Source organism: Rattus norvegicus, chromosome 9 (assembly GCF_021556685.1).
Source record: "Rattus norvegicus strain SHRSP/BbbUtx chromosome 9, alternate assembly SHRSP_T2T, whole genome shotgun sequence".
Lineage (NCBI taxonomy): Eukaryota > Metazoa > Chordata > Mammalia > Rodentia > Muridae > Rattus > Rattus norvegicus.
In genome coordinates, this window is record NC_141542.1 from 10776192 (window position 1) to 10789201 (window position 13010).

The window sequence follows — 13010 nt, forward strand, 5'->3', positions numbered from 1 at the left end:
GGAATGAAAACCAGTTTAAAGCTGTGTTGTGAATTTCTGCTTAAATAGGTTTGGTAGGAGAGCAGCAATTAAATTTTTATAAGAAAAAAAAATCTTCCACGAAGCTTACTGTTTTCTGTATTTAACTCTTTCCCACTTTTTCTTTCCAACTTCATTAGCCTCCAAGTCAGTACAGCATATTATGGATGTCGAAGGAAGTTTTATTTAGACTTATAAGGGCTGATCTATTCCCATACTGTTTAAATTAATGTTCAAAAAAGAATTCAAACCACATTCTAACATTTGGACTATGTAAGAAGGAAACAGATTTTTTGGAGAAAAAAAAAGATGTTGCTTTAGCTAAGCAGAATGGGCTGCAGGAGCACAGACATGCGCAGATCTCGTTTCTAAATGTGTGTATTATCTGATAAGATCTGGGCTTCGTGAGCATCAATTCGGAGAGCAACTTCCTTCTCTTCTGTCCTCCCTCCCTCCTTCCTTCTTTCAGCCTCCTGACCTTTATTCCCTTTTATTTTCGTCCCTCCTCTTCTCCTTCTCCACCTTCTCCTTTTCTCCTAACATATGGACTTTTACTTTTATCTCAGACACCTGCAGCCTAAGGCTTGGAAACATTTGGGGTTTTCACCTAACCGGTTTCTTTTCCGACCAAATTAGCTTGAGAAATGCAGGGTGACTTTGAAAGCAAGAATCTCTTGAAATAGAATGGCCTCAATTTACATCAGTTATAACATTCAGAGAATTAAGTTCCCAATATCGTCCCCAAATACCACGCTCTGCCCACACATGGAGCACTTTGTTAGGTAAGCGTCCACACATGTGATCATTCCCTGTCAGAAAACAGCTAGAGAAGAAGACAAAGTCACTGATTTTGTGTGTTCAATGCAATTGAGTTTTTCTCCCAGTTTTTCAAGTGCAAACACTGAGACATAATGAAGCAAGCCTTGATAGATATGACTTCAGAAGGGGTTGCAAGGCCAAACTTCTCTCCCTCCCTCCCTTCTTCCCTCCTCCCTCCTTCTCTCCCTCCTTCCCCCTCCCTCCTTCTCTCCTCCCTCCCTCCCTCCTTCCCTCCCTCTCTCCCTCCCTCTGTCTTCCTCTGCCCCCCCCTCCATGTCACATGAGTGAATTACATTTCAATTAGCCAGCTTTTAGCAACAGTTACTTACTTTGGTGTGCTGGCTTCTATTTGTAGCATGTATGTGAATATATTTTTCTCATAAATGTAGTTTTAATGAGAAAAAGAAAAGAAATTAGTGAGCCAGAAAAATGTCAAAAGTCTACCTTTTAGAAAACATATCACCTTCTAGAGAGAAGCCTCAGCCTGTCTTCCATGTTCTAAATATTGTAGTCTTTGCCTTTGAAAAGAGCTGACATCGTTGAGGAGGTGAATTTTAGGTTTCTTCAAGTGATAGATTACGGAGAGCCAGGAGGAGCAAACCTAGCCCTTCCCGTGCCCTGGCATTACAAGACGTGTGTGTGTGTGTGGGAGGGGGGGGTTCTTGAATGAAACTGAATGAGGATAAATGATATTCTGGGTTAGCACACCTTCCTGGTCACGTTAGTACTCCATAATGATTTTCAAAAAGAACAAAATTCTGTCCAGGATGTATTTTGTGAAGATTGACAAACCAGTCATGGACCCAAACCTTAAATAACCTATTTCATTTTCATCAAGTCAATCTCATCACACTTGTCTGGCCTCCGGTCCCTTGGCAAACCTCATGTATCAGTGAACCCAGTGAACTTATCCATCGGAACTTCCTCTACTTCCCGGGCTTCCGCAAGGCTTGTTTGTTATGCACCATCCACATCCAGCTTTCCCAGGGGCTTATGCAGGACTGAAGTGACTCTCAGACTAAGCCTGAAGAAGAAGTCAGCATATGCAGTAAGCCATCACCCATACCTTGACTAGATAGATGTTCTGGATCAGAGGTGACCCCCCATAATGCTGATCCCAGATAACTATGCGATCAAATCCAATGGTTCCTCCACGGGGGTGGGAGGACAGCAGGAAATGTGACCCGAGCCTGTGCGCTGAGAGCAGAGATTAGGCATCATAAAGGATTAGCACATACAGGTGCTTCTAGACTATATCTGAATCCAGTCTAGACAGCTTACATTGCTCACTACAAAAATCAATGTAGAAAGAGTTTTTCCAAGGCTGAGTCTCCAACTGAGAGACAATGGAGAGAGAGAGAGAGAGAGAGAGAGAGAGAGAGAGAGAGAGAGAGAGAGAGAGAGGCTGAATATCTTAAAATATTCCAATACATGTGAGAGGCACCTGGTTACACTTGAACTTTTTAACAACCCAGTCGTGTGACTAGAGAAAACCTGTGACAACTAGCTCTTTTCTGAGAACCTTAGCATTCCTGTCAAACGGTTCCCAGGAGCTGGTAACATTCAAACTGTCTAAATGTGAAGGCATCAGAAGATGGCAAGCAAGGTGAGCACGAAGCAGACCCAGGTTCACTGTTATTCTACCATATGAGGGCAGAACTTCTCCTAGTGTCAGAGAGGTTGTTGAATAGAAACACAGCCAGAGATGGTGCTCGCCCCCAAGATGATGCGAAAGAACAAAACTCTAGCAACTTCTTCTGTAAATGCCCTAAGACTTTCTGGCCACTAGAAACCTGCATCATTAAAGGAAAAGCCCACACAGCACCAGCAGACAGAGAATATCAAATTATTACTTCAACCTCCAGAGGTCCATTTAAAAGTAGAAAAAGCACACGGAGTGGGGTGCTTCCTATGGGTTTTTGGAATTTTATTCAGGACAATACATTCAGTTTTAAGGCTGTCAGCTTCAGAAAGGATGGGGGCACAGAATCACATTTTACAGTTTTGTTTTCTTTTGTCTGTAGAGGCAGAGGGAACAGCCTGTGAGAGAGGGTATGCCGCCAGAGCCCACGTGCATCACTCCTTCCACGTCCTGCCTCACCTGCATCTCCTCTACCCCCAAAGCTACCAAAATTAGACTGTGAGGCTCACAATGCCCCAGCCACACGCTGGAGGCTTTATCTCCTATCTGTGGTATTGAGTGCTGTAATCGTTCGGCTAAATGTGGTAACCCAAATTTCACGGGGATGCTGTCGCAGGCCTGTCAAGATAACCGATCTCCGAGTGTGGAGTGCGAGGTCGCAATAAGCTTGTAAGCCTGGAGCAGTGTGGATGCTTTGTGTAGCTTCTCCTACGCACTCTATAGCTTACCCATCCTCACAGACATCACAGGAACCCTAAATAGCTAGCATAGCATCTGAACTAGAACACCACCTGTTTTGCGTAAGTGGAGATGGGCTTCTGCCACTGACTGCTTCTCTTTCGTTCCCACACTTTTGGTAGAGAAAAGACCACGTTTAGCATCCTTCTCTGTGGTCTGGCTGATGGAATTAATATAAAATTGTTAGCTTGTCTTTTCCTCATTATCTACACCTAGGCCAGCAGCTCCTGCCCTATCCACAAGACAGAAACTTACATATATCTTTTCTATGTTACTTTGGGCATTTTATGGATAAATGCTTGCCAGTGCTTGCGATCTTAGGCAAGAAAAATCACTATGCGACCATCGTCTTTGTTCCACATCTCAGAATTTATTGTTCACTTTTGTGAGTGAAAAAAAATCTTTCTCTCTCTTTGTCTCTCTGTCTCTGTCTGTCTCTGCCTCTGTCTGTCTCTCTCTCTTCCTCTCTCTCTCCCACTCCTTTCCCCTCACAACAGATTACTCAGAAACATGCAGGTTTGACACATGCTTTTACCTGAAACTCTGTCTACTCCTGCTGCTTTATTGGACCCCTAATTACTTGTAAAAAATAATAATAAATTGGGCAGGTGTTTGCTCTTCCAGTTGATTAATTGACAATGATTTCAGCACAATTGACAGCAGAAAGCTAGGAAGCTGCAGGTTGGGGTTCAGCAGCTTGAGAGAAGAATTTACAAAAGGCTGAAATTACCAGCCGGCGGTGTTGTTCATCCCAGGCTGTGCGATTTCTTCCTCTTGTGTTGAGCACTGTCACAACTGTAATTCTTTATTTTATACTTGTGAAACTCCGGAGCAGATAAAGTGAGTTTAGAAATGTATTTTTTAATTAATTAATTAAATAATTTTTTAAATGTAAGTGAAAGAGATCAGCCAAATTCGTCCCTGTTAACTGGAAAGGAATGGACTACACAGAAACGGCCGTGGCTGAGGTTCGTGTGGCCGTGGCTTTTCACCGTGTGGGAGATGTGCGGCTTTTCAATTCAGTTGGATCAGAAGCGGCAGCAGCAACAGAAGGTGACCCCTGAGAACTAAGTATACTTCCCAGAATACTAGCCTAGAAAATTTGGGGCAATTCAGTAGGAATAGTTTTTAAAGTTTGAAAAAAAAATATAAAACAAAAACAAGCTCTACACGATATTTTTATGCTGCTAAGCAAATAAAAATGCAGAAAAATTAAGAAACCTGAATTGCAGAAACAGATCAAGGAAGCCCCACCCTTTTTTCCTGTTGGACTGACACTGACACTTGCCAAGTCTTACAGGGATTCTAAAGAAAGACTGAAGAATTATAGATCTTATAGTTTTAGTTCAGAGTCCTGAGCAGACAGCTTAATTTCAGATGAACAGGGTTTCAAAATAGAAGTAGATTGGTTAATAGAATTTACCATGCAAAAGAATGTGGCGAAATATGTAAAGTAAGCTAGATCTGAGGTTTGGCTGGAGTTGGGCCGTATTTTTATATTGATCCTTCAGAATCCATTCACTCACTCTATTTTTATTTTACAGCTGGGTTTGTAAGCATGAATAATGTAGTTACACAAATAGTGTGGAAAGTGAGTGTAGCCAGGAGGGAGAGAGAGAGAAAGGAGTCCATATTTCCTAACAACAACTACAAACAGGGAAGACATTTTAATGCTTTTAAAGAGACAGCAACAGATAAAGAAGACATAGCAGCAATGCTTATCCACTCAAAAATACCTTCATGATTTTCCGTTCCTGAAGCAGAGATAGTAGAATGCCTTATAAGGAATGACTTACTTATTTGTAACTGATCAAGTTTATATGAAGAAATAATTACATCTCAGATTCATGCTAGTACAAACATGAAATGGAGGGCTCATCTCACTTTAAAAAGAACCCTGCCCCCAGGACAGGCTTCTGATTCTAAATATTTTAAAAACACATTTCTAGAAAGCCAACAGGATATTTTGTGAAAAATGATAAAGCAAACTCTGCCTTGAATGTTTGCATTTAAGGGAAATTATATTCCCTTTGACTGAAGTGAAAAATATACAAAATAAAAATTTAGTATTATTGTATATTTTCAGCAAAGGACTTTGGGTCCCATCTCTGTTTTCTGGGATTCATATCCTTAACTATAAAACAGCTGCATATTCTTTGAATATCCTTGTTTGCTAAGCTTTAACATGCTATTTTGTTAGAATAAAGTACACAGGGAAACATATATATGTACATATGTACATATGTATGTTTATACACACAGTTATGTATACATGTGAGTCCAGGTGCCTTTGGACTCTATAAAAGGAAGTTGCATCCTCTGGAACTGAACTTACAGGCTGTTGGGAACTGCTTAGTATAGGTTCTGAGAACTGAACTCAGGTCTGCTACGCTATCTCTTGAAATCCTGATATAGGGTTTTTTGGTTTGTTTATTTGTTTTTTGGTTTTTTTGTTTTGGTTTTTGAGCAAAGAGTGCTTTTATTTTCTCTGAGGGAAAAAAAAAACCCTGAATTTTCACAATTCTTACCAAGGATATGCATGGTCAATTTCTTTTAATCTCTAGGAATTTGTATTGAGCCTGCCTGCCTCTTTCTCACGGGAGCCATGGGCTCTGCAGTTGTGGCACTGGCTAAGCAAAGCACCGATCTGCCATGAGGCCAACTGATGAGGGATCCTGTGGCTGATATACCCAACTATTCTTAGAGATTTCTCAGGAAATAGTGCAGTTCCCAATCTTATCAGAAAAGAAGCTGATGATACCTATTAAGGTTGATCAATCTGCCCACTGAACTTGAGCGTGTGTGTGCAGATGCATGTGTGTGTGCTCGTGCATGGGTACGCAAACACACTCTCACACACATACACACATACACAAGCATGACATGAATCAAAGAAACTTTAACAAAGGAACGGGGAAGCAAGCTTTTAAGAACTTCCTGTAGAAGTTCTTTTTCTGAAATTCTCCATTTCCTGACCCTTACCTTAGCACCTTGATTGCTTCACTGATAAAGTGGTGTATACTCAATGCCTGCTCTTGATAGGCTGTGAGTCCAGAAAGACACCAAACAGGCAGGCATATACCAGCTGTAAAACTGCACACTCTGCCATCAGTGAGTCATCCAGACTACCTACTTCATCTCCTTCTACCCAAATATTGCATTTTCCCTCCCAATAAAGATGTTTTATAACAGCAATGTGGTGCTGTAACTCACGGAGGCTCAGCTGCTTACGTGCTCTCTGTGTCCTCTAACTCCCACCCGATCGGGCGAGCATATGTTCTATCTCTTTCATGAATTATTGGTTGGTGATTCCATGCTGGAATCTACACTTGGAAGGCAGTTTCCCCACCCCCACTGCCAAGATTCCTGCTCATTCTTTCAAGGTCCATATTGTCTAATGGCTTCCATGTTGTAAAAGAATCCCTCAGGTAATACATCTAGGGGCTTGGTCTTCTAAATTCTCAATTAACAAAAACCATCCTGAGCAACATGGTTTCCTAAGGTGCTGCAGTTCCTCATTTTGGTTTTCAAATCACCATTTGTGTACACTATATTCAGAAAGGGGGAACCACTCCGCAGTGAGCAAACTCAATTGGAGAGGTTTTTGGGTTTGGTGATGAGACTCTCAGTGGCTCAGCCTCGGAGAGCAGTATTCACCATTTTTTACCCCTCCTATTTTTCTACCAGTAAAGTTCAAGCAGGGGAAATAGACAAGATCCAGTAAGCGAGCATTGAGGGGATTTTACTGCAGCCTTTGTCATTTAGATTTTCTGGAAGGAATTCTGAAGCATTCTCATGTGGGCAGGAGTTTTGTTCAAATAGGTATTTATTGGTTATCTCTTAACGGTGCTATATCGACTACTGGCTAAGGACCAAAGAGGGTACATTTTCTCTCAATTGTCTACATGGCAGGTGATTGCTGAGGATGTGGACTAGAGGCAGAAATTGAAAGGGGATTTCAGGGTAAAAAGACCCACAAAAGAAAACCTCTATCTCAGCTACGTTTATAGACTCATCCTTGCTGGAAGCCAGAGAAACTAGAAGTGCTTAAGCCAAAGTACCCGTGATTGCGTCATGGCCAGAGGGTGGAGGTGCCATGAAGTGTAGAGAGGAGGGTCTGATGTCCTGAATATCTTTCTGCAAATAGTACTCCTTTCCTGGAAACCACATGAGAACACAACTGAAACTGAGGATTCAACACCTGGAATGAAAACTGTACTGGCCAGTTAACCCCACTTCTTTTCTTCAATCCCCTGAAGCCTCAAGGCAATGAGATTCACTGGTACTCCAACCTTGGTGACCCTCTCTGATGCATAGGAGCTCTCTGTCTCTGCCTCTCTCTCTCTCTCTCTCTCTCTCTCTCTCTCTCTCTCTCTCTCTCTCTCTGTGTGTGTGTGTGTGTGTGTGTGTTTGTGTATCTCTGTGTCTCTATCTTTCTAAGATTTCTATATAAAAACTCTTTTTCAAAAGCGTATTCTCTGTGATCTGTATAATTCTTTCTTCAAACTTTGGAGATGTGAACAGGAAGGCCTCTGGCTTGGATGGGGCTTGGTGGTCACTGAGTTTCTGGGACCCCCACCTCTGAAACTAAGAATACCAGAACAGAGTGAGGCTCCATCACTCCCAAGGATAACAAGATGTCCCCACATCACTGAGTTTAAGTAAGCCATCACTGGAGAGCTTACCCTACAAAAACCAAACCAAAGCTTTTTGCAAGGGGCAGTTACTCTCAGTCACTTACTTGGGGACCATTGCCTTCTATCTCATCACTGAGGAGTTGTTTATGTGCTGGAAGAGCTGTGAGAAACAGCTCCAGATAGCTCCAGAGCAACAATGTCTGAACCCCAGTTTTGCAGTTTAAAGACCTAAAAGGGATGTCAGATTAAGTCTTTCAAACTCAGGCATAGATAGCAAGGGCTCCTCTGAGGTTCCATTCATACATAAGCTCCTGGGGAGGCAGAGTCTTCCTTCTTTGGGAAAGGGAATGACCCATGGTAGGTTACCAGTATTCTAGTGGATGTCTCTGCATCCATGCACATATGGGCACCACTGATTATGTGCCATTGGGGAGAAAAAAAGAAAAGGACATGAACTCAGAAGGATATTTTGAGTGAAGTCTGGGAGTAGGGTGGAGGAAATGGGGTAGATAGAAATTTATTTCATTCTATACATTTTGGAAATCCTCAACAAGTCAATTTTGAAATAGTGCCATATCAGTTTTTAAAGAATTTTATACAAATTATTCTGATCATATTTATCCTTCTCTCCTCCCTGATTTATCCCAACTTCTTTACCCACCCAACTTCACCTCTCTCTCATCTCTCTCTTAAACTCATGAAATCTTGCTTGAGTTATACAATCAATATAAAAGGTCATGGTGCCTTTCTTGGAGTAAGGTCAGGGGTCAGATTATTAAAGAAACCCGATTCCCCATCTCCCAACAGCTGTCAATGCCAATACATCCTGAGCTAGGGATGGGACTCTGTCTACCTCATCCCTGTGTGCTAGCATTTTCTCTAGCTTGGATATGTATGCGTTTTGTGTATAATGTCAAAATCACTGTGAGTTCATATGTAAAACTTCAATGTTGTGACCTAAAAACAATATTTTCTTACAGTCTTTTTGCCTCTCTTGCTTAATGATCCATAAGCCTTTGAGGAAGAGGTATAATTCAGATGTCCTATTAAAAGGCCAAGCACTCCACAGTCTTTTAATTTGTTGAATGTTGAGTTGTGAGTCTTCCTAGTCATTATCATTTATGAAAAGAAGCATTCCGATACTAATCTGTGGATATAAGCATAAGTCATTAGGAGTCAGTTTAATACCATGAACATTTAGCCAAGCAACATTGTATATCCCTTCGGGCTTATACCTGTCTAGCTATGGATTTTTGGCCTCATTGACAGGGCCAGTTATGGATTCCATGTCATGGAATGGTCCTTAAGAACAATCGAAAGGTAGTGATTTCAGTCTTTTTTAGGGTTTCTGTTGCTGTAGTAAAACATCATGACCAAAAGAAGAGGAAAGATTTGTTTCAATTCTCAGTTCACAGTCTATCACTGAGGAAAGTCAGAGTAGCCATACAGGGCAGTAACTGAAGCAAAGGGAGTGGAGGGATGTTGCTTACCAACTGGCTCCTTGTGGCTTGTTTATCCTGCTCTCTTACACGATCCTGGATCACCTGCCTAAAGATGGCACAGCTCAAAATGGGTTGGACCCTCCCATATCTATCATTCATCAAGAAAATGCACCACAAACTTTCACACAGCCAATCTGCTGGCGATATTTTCTCAATTAGTTTCCCTCTTCCAAAGTGACTCTACCTTGTATCAGGCTGATGGAAAACTAAGCAGAATAATAGATCCCTCATTAACATGATACACCAATACATTACAATAGAAACAAAGCATTTACTTTCTTGGTTATCTTTGAGGCCTCATATTACTACTGATATCTCAACATAAACCACTTTTTAACTTTTAAAATTCCCCAGTCTTTTAAGTATCCAAAATCTCTTTAAAAGGTTAAAGCTTATCCAAAATACTCAGTTTCTTTGGCTAGGAAGGCAACCTCCAGCTCCAGCAGGCACTCCTTAGGAACCCACATGTCACTGTGACAAGGGAAGCACATAGACTTACAATCAATCTCAAACCTTCGATCATTCCTCTAAGTCCAAACCCACAGTCTCATTACCAGCTCTGTACCACACCATCTGCTGTGGCCTCTCCTCTCTCTCTGCCCTACTTCCCAGGGGATTAATTAAGCAGATCCTGTTTTCATCCTTGTAAAGAACTTCCAGTGTTCCCATCTCATCCCTATTCCTACACTTCAGGTCCCAATACTTAAAAACACATTTTACTTGACCACCCCCCCACATCCAACACACACACACACACACACACACACACACACACACACACACACACAAACACAGAGCACTCACCAATCAGAATCCCAAGAGGTTTTTCTGTCAGGTAAGATAGACACACAAAACTCATCTAAGAACCAGAGAGGAAACAGAACCCAAATAACAAAATGCTCACCCAACTAAGACATCAGCACCTAGAACTAAAACATTCCCAATCCCAGATGCCTAGACAGCAGCATAAAAATGCAATCAGATGAAACAAACACACAGAAACATTCAACAGTGTGAATCACAATGTCAAACTTCTAGAATTTTTGAACTTTGGGTTTGCAAAGAGCTAGGAGGCCCTGGTTCTCAGGCTCTGCCACCCACGGAACATTCAGCTTATTTCAAAGGCTGAGGGAGACCTCACTCAACATTTATTCCTTTCTTTGATGGTCATTCCATGATACTGGCATCTCAAAATGCTGGCGTCTCCATACCATGTGGACTGTACCATCATCAAAAGCCTCCCAAGGCTCTTCCACATAGTTCAAGCTCCAACTTCTGTCTGTAATTCCTTCAATCCTAGAGATGCTACTGCAACTGAGGCTGCAACTTTGTTAATGGCCTCTTCTTATTGCTCCTGGTGCCAAGCCTCAGGTGTTCTGCATAACCCCTCCAGGCCTCCAAAACCAATACTACCTGAGGAAATCTTTCACATTACCAAGTATTGTTGCCACACTAGGTTTTGTGTTGATGCTCTATGGATTGCACATGGATATTTCCCATGAGATTTTTCCTCAAGGATGCTGGTATCTTCTTAATAACAGGTGATTCTTTAGCCCTAACTGGTCAGGATCAATTGTTCCAGAAAAGCAGAGTTCACTTTAGTGGTTCTGGTCTCTTGGTAATCACAGCTGATTCTTCTGGCCCAGCTGACCAGAACCACAGATTCTTAATTTAAATATCAAATAAATAAGAGTCTTTACAAGAATGCCAAATTTACCCCTAAAATTTTACAAGCCTGGCCTCCATCATCTGCCTACGCTGTTTTCAGCATTATCTTCTAAGTTGTCACAATACCCCATTAAGTTCTGAATGTTCAATGGCTTTTCTAGCCTCAAGTTCCAAAGACCTTCCTCAATCCTCTGCAAACCAATCATGTAAACTACAGCAATACAATACTCTCTGGTACCAATTTCTGCCTTCGTTAAGGTCTCTAGTGTTGGAGTTAACTCCAGGATCAAAAGCAATTAAAGAAGGAAAATGTTTATTTCAACTTCGAACACTCTTGTCATACTCCCTCACTGAAGAAAGCCAAGGTAGGTACTAAATGAAAGAACTGGTATAGAAGCCATGGAGGAATGCTGCTTACTGTCTTGCTTGACCTGCTTTCTAATACAACTCAAGATCTTTGGATCAAGACTGGGCTCTTGCATATCAATCACTAATCAAGAAAATGTCTGATAGGCTTTCTGTATCCATTCCTCTGTTCAGGGACATTTGGGATATTTCCAGCTTCTGGTTATTATAAATAAGGTACCCATGAACATAGTGGAGCATGTGTCCTTGTTATAAGTTGGAGCATCTTCTGGCTATATGCCCAGGAGTGGTATAGCTGGGTCCTCGGGTAGTAAGTACCATGTCCAAATTTCTGAGGAACTACCAGACTTATTTCCACAGTAGTTGTACCAACTTGCAGTCCCACCAACAATGAAAGAGAGGTCCTATTTCTCCACATCCTCGCCAGCATCTGCTGTCACCTGAGTTTTTAATATTAGCCATTCTGATTGTTGTGAGGTGGAATCTCAGGGTTGTTTTGATTTGCATTTCCCTGATGATTAATGATGTTGAACATTTCTTTAGGTGCTTCTTGGCCATTTGGTATTTCTGAGCTGAGAATTCTTTGTTTGGCTCTGTACCCCATTTTTAATAGGATCATTTGGTTCTCTAGAAACTAACTTCTTGAGGTCTTTGTATATATTGGATCTTAGCCCTATTTTGGATGAGGGATTGGTAAAGATCTTTTCCCAATCTGTTGGTTGCTGCTTTGTCCTAATGACTGTCCTTTGCCTTACAGCTTTGCAATTTTATGAGGTCCCTTTTGTCAATTATTGATCTTAGAGCATAAGCCAATTAGTGTTCTGTTCATGAAATTTTCCCCAGTGTTCCTGTGTTTGAGGCTCTTCCAAACTTTTTCTTCTGAGTTTGAATGTATCTGATTTTATGTGCAGGTCCGTGATCCACTTGGACTTATGCTTTGCACAAGGTGATAAGAATGGTTCAATTTGCACTCTTCTACATGCTGACCACCAGTTGAACCAGCACCATTTGTTGAAAATGCTATCTTTTTTCCACTGAATGGTTTTAGCTCTTTTGTCAAAAATCAAGTGACTATAGGTGTGTGGGTTCATTTATGGGTTTTCAATTCATTGAGCTACCTGCCTGTCTCTGTACCAATATCATGATTGCTCTCTAGTACAGCTTGAGGTCAGGATGGTGATTCCCCAAGAAGTTCTTTTATTGTTGAGTATAGTTTTCACTATTCTGGATTTTTTGTTACTCCAAATGAATTTACAAGTTGCTCTTTCTAACTCTATAAATAATTGAGTTGGAATTTTGATGGAGATTGTATTAAATCTGTAGATTGCTTTTGGGAAGATGGCCACTTTTACTATATTAATCCAGGCAATCCATGGGCATGGGAGATCTTTCCATCTTCTGAGATCGTCTTCAATTTATTTCCTCAAAGACTTGAAGTTCTTGTTATAGAAATATTTCACTTACTTGGTTAGAGTCACACCAAGATACTTTATATTATTTGTGACTATTGTGAAGGGTGTCATTTCCCTAATTTTTTTGCTCAGCCTTTTTATCTTTTGAGTAGAAGAAATTTACTGATTTGTTTGAATTAATTTTATATCCAACCACCTTGCTGAAGTT

At 41.2% G+C, this 13010-nt stretch overlaps 1 long non-coding RNA gene across 4 annotated transcripts in view; it reads left to right on the forward strand.

The window, feature by feature from the left end:
* Positions 1-13010, forward strand: part of LOC148003306 (uncharacterized) — an 84534-nt gene that overhangs the window by 28680 nt on the left and 42844 nt on the right. For 2 of the 4 annotated variants that reach the window (XR_015628973.1, XR_015628972.1), the window contains 2 exons: positions 1676-1885; positions 2862-4424. The exons of 1 other annotated variant lie outside the window; for it this stretch is intronic. This is a non-coding gene — a long non-coding RNA (uncharacterized LOC148003306). Of the gene's footprint in view, positions 1-1675; positions 1886-2861; positions 6410-13010 lie in introns of those variants that run through there. One more of the 4 variants, XR_015628970.1, reaches the window with a different exon arrangement.